This window comes from Vombatus ursinus, unplaced genomic scaffold (assembly GCF_900497805.2).
Source record: "Vombatus ursinus unplaced genomic scaffold, bare-nosed wombat genome assembly UNPS02010461.1, whole genome shotgun sequence".
NCBI lineage: Eukaryota > Metazoa > Chordata > Mammalia > Diprotodontia > Vombatidae > Vombatus > Vombatus ursinus.
In genome coordinates, this window is record NW_020950239.1 from 1,839,091 (window position 1) to 1,843,684 (window position 4,594).

Sequence of the window (4,594 nt, forward strand, 5' to 3'; positions counted from 1 at the left end):
TCTTCTTCTTCTTCTTCTTCTTCTTCTTCTTCTTCTTCTTCTTCTTCTTCTTCTTCTTCTTCTTCTTCTTCTTCTTCTTCTTCTTCTTCTTCTTTCACCTTTCGTCCCTTGTACCACATCTGATTCAACTAGGCACAGATTGTTAAGTCCTGGCATGATTTAATAAGCCACTCAGCTTTTAAGGTCCCCATCACATATATTCTTCAAAATCATCAGCCTCTCTCATTCTTTATTGCTTTAGTTCCTTCTCATTCATTCCTACTTTGACTTTGAAGTCCCTGAGTATCAGAGTCAATGGTCAATTAGTTAGGAGGGTCTTATCTAGTTATTTATAGAATTTCTTTAGCTCTTTATTCCTAGCAACCAATATTAGTAAAAACAAAACAAAACCAAACAAAACAAAAACTGCTATTAGCCTCCACTGCTGCCTTAATTTTTTTTTACAAATATTTATCCAGTGGTCTGCAATCAAAGATGGCCCAATGTCTGAAGAATGAAGAAATAAACATATATTAAATGCCTATAATGTGCCAAGCACTGTACTGAGCACCTTATAAATATTTGACACTCTAAACAACCCTACGGAGTAGGTACTATTTTAACTTCCTTTTTTACAGGTGAGGAAACTGAGGCACAAAGAAGTTAAAAAAACTTGCTTAGGTCTATACAGTTGTAAGTATCTGAGGATAGATTTGAATTCAAGTTTTTCTGATTTGAAGACAAACATTCAGTCCACTGTGTCACTTAATTGCCTTGAAATTGTTTTGCTTCTTACTTTGGGGTATGTGATTTTTTTAAAAAAATCTGCAAATTCATTTATTTTCCCCTTCAAGGAATCTCTGTGAGGAAACTTTTCCCTTATCTGTGCATTCCTTTTTCTGTTTTTTTTTTTTTTCTGGTGAGAATTTCATTATTTATGTTTCAGGTTTTCCAGATGTGTCCATCTGTTGGTTTTTGGACAAAGAAAGCACATTTAGAGTAACTATCGACAAATTAAAATTTCTAGATAATCTAAGAATTGTGTTTCTTTGTGTCCTCTGTCCCATTTTCTACTTCTCTGTCACCATCACTACATAAGCACAAGGGGACCATATGGAACTGAGAGTCATTTCATATTTTTCTTTGTTTCATATAGTGCAGTAGCTTCAAAATTCATGGCCAAGTGATGAGTCTGCTGGTAATGAGATTAATCACATATATTAGTTTAGTTCTCAAAAAAATAAATTAATTTTGCTGCCAGGACTCTACTTTCATTTAGTATTTTATTTTTCCCCAGTTACATGTGAAAACCATTTTTTATATTCATTTTTAAAATTTTGAGTTCCAAATTCTCTCCCTTCCTCCCTCCCTAACCCACTCACCCCCCATTGAGAAGGCAAGCAATTTGAGGTAGCTTATACATGTGTAGTCAAAAAAAAATTCCATAATAGCCAGACTCTACTTTCAAATATCCTTCAGAAATCTGTATACAACTTGTCTAAATTATTGTATTGAACTACCAGTCCAGTACTTTGATGAATCTGTGATCTCATCAATGTGAATGTTCCCTTCCACATCTCAAATGGCAACCCATCTAAAGATTCTCACCCTATTTGACTCTTCTCAATGTACTCTTGCAAATCTTCCAAGGGGCCCACCTTTGGTGATAGGTGTCTCCCCAGTAAACTTTTCCTCCTTTTTAATTCATTGTTAAGTTCTTCCCAAAATCTCCATTTGGGGGCTTCCATTTTGGGGACATGTTCAAGATGTCCATTCTTCATTCCTCTCCTGGCAGTGTTACTAACTCCAGACTTTGTTGCTTCCCCCTCTCTCCAACTCTCCCTTTATTTTTCAGCAGGTATTTTAGGTTTTTCCTCCCTCCATTTAAGCTTAAGCAACTTAAGGACAGGAGTTATCTTTCTCTATATATCCCTAGTGCTTGGCATAATGACTCACACATGGTAAGCACTTAACAGATATGTGGTTTTATTCACACTACCTCTGTGACCTTGTTTAACTTTTCTAGGCTTCAGTTTCTTCATCTTTAAGTTGAGGGGATAGGAGTAGTTGCCCTACAAAGTCACTTTCAGTTCTAAATCTTTGACCCTGTGATTTCCATTAAGATTACAATGATAGAAATGAAAAAAGTAGGTGGGCTTTTCATTGGATGCTTTTCACTCTCATGAAAAGATTGGCTCAATTCATTTGCCGGTTAAACATTTCTCTCATAACACCCTTTAATCTTTCCTCTCTGATTCAGCTCAATCCAGCTCAATTCAACTGCATCTTTTGAATGAAGTCATTCTTGACCCTCCCTTCCACCCCCTAATTGCTTGGGTTCTCCAGCACAAACTATTTTTCATTTAATTACTTTGTATATGTAACCCTAGTCTGAAATCCCATTGTTAAAATGAATCTCTACTTATTGGTAGAGATGAATGTTCTACCCTGCATTAGGAGTGGTGTAGAGTTAGGGAGAGAAGGAAAGGAAAAGTCTTCTCAGTCTTCTTTGAATCTTCTTTGAGTTGTCTTTGAGCCACAGAATCTCTTCAGATTATGACATTTTTGGATTTTAGCTTTGCAAGAGAAGATGGATAAGGCCAAATGCACTACATGTTGCTAAAGAAAAAGACTTGGACAAGGAGACTGATGAGACTGTATTTTTCCCACTTTTACCAACTTTAGCCTCACACAGGCATAGGACATTTATCTCCCCCATTAAGGATAGAATCTGGGATTAGATTCACACTTGTATCTATTCACAGTATATTTATGCTATATCTATTTTCATATATCTTCTATCTCTACTATTAGAATACAAACTCCTCATGAGTGGGAATTGTTTCATTCTTTGTGCTTCTAGTATAAGGAACTGGAACATAATAGATTCTCAATAAACACGTATTGATTGATTCATGATATTCTTGACTATTTCTATCGTGCTCCTCTTCATTTTCCTTTGGTCAACCTGCAACATTGATTCTTTAAAGGCTATAGTCTTCTGTGTTGTTGCTGTTGCTATTCAGTCATTTCAGTCATGTCCAACACTTTGTGACCCTATTTGGGGTTTCACTGGCAATGATACTGGAGTAGTTTTCCATTTCCTTCTCCAGGTCATTTTACAGATGAGGACACTGAGGCAAACAGGGTTATGGGACTTTACTAGGGTCACACAGCTAGTAAGTATCTGAGGCCAGATCAGAACTCAGGTCTTCCTGACGCTGAGAATGGCACTTTATCCATTGTACTACATAGCTGCCCCATGTCCTTTATGATTCAGTAATATATCAACCATCTAATATCACCTAAAGATTATTCATGTTAGAAAGATTGATCACTGCTGCAGGGAGATGTTTGGAGTCACTAAATGCTCTCTGCAATCATCCAAAGGCAATCCAATATATTCTTATCCTGTCCTGTTCTGGGTTCAGCTGATTATTCATATTTAATATCTCTCTATGATACCTATACTAATGCAACAGATCTATGGATTTCTCATAATCTGGAAAATAGTCTTTCTTAAACAAATTGAACTTTTTGATTGCTCTAGGACTATTTCTAGAAGGTTCTGCAATGTTCTGGATTTGATGAAATTGCTATGGTGTCATCTGCAAATAGGGAAATTTGGAGAACTTAGTGGTCATTAGGAAATTCTTCTTCCCTTTTGTTTTTGCACTGACATCTTTGTAGAATCTTTGTATCTCCTCTTTCTCACAAAAGGTCTATTTTATGATGTATTCCTTCATTTTCCTAGGTTTTCAAATCAAACTTACTGGCCTGATTCCTCCTCTCACCCTTCAACTGCCTCACCTCTTCTGAAATTCAAAACATTACCTGTTATGTCCTTGACTTCTCAATGGTTACCAATTGTGTTTCTATGATCAAATCTGAAAGTTACATCAATACCTTGGGATGAGATTTATCTGGTTCAAGAGTCCTGAACTCATTCTTGATTTAAACATCTTCTTGATAAAATTAACACACATCTAGGCAAGCAGGATCATTCATTCATTCAGTAATTCATTCATTCATTCATTCAGTCAGTCAGTCATTCATTCAGTCATTCAATAAGTATTTGTTCAGGAATTAGCATGTGCAAAATGTTGTCCTGACATTGGATGTTAGACCAAACTAAGATATGATCCCTCACCTTAGAGAGCTCATAGTTTAGCAGAACTCACAAATTATTTAATTATTCTTCAAGAGACAAACTTTGTCCTTTGCCAGGAGTTAATCTATATGGCATCATAACTTCTGGTCAAGAAAACAAAATCCTACTCTTTTAAGCATTCACATGACCTGAAATACATTTCTTTTATCATTGCTCTTTAAATTCAGAATCATCAAATGGAAGATGGAAACCTCCAGCTACTCCTTTGATTTCTTATTAGTATCTCCCAGAAGCTAAAGAGAACATCATAATCATTCCCCCAAACAAGTACAAGTTTCTCATTAACATGAGAACATAGAAACAATAATATAATTGATACCTAGAACTAATATACTATAGATAAGTCCTGAAGGAAAACATGAATTAGGCAGGAAAAGCCTTGTGAGGAGAGCATCCTGAGGAAATGACTAGTCTCATTTGAAGTAGAATTACAGAAATAGGTGA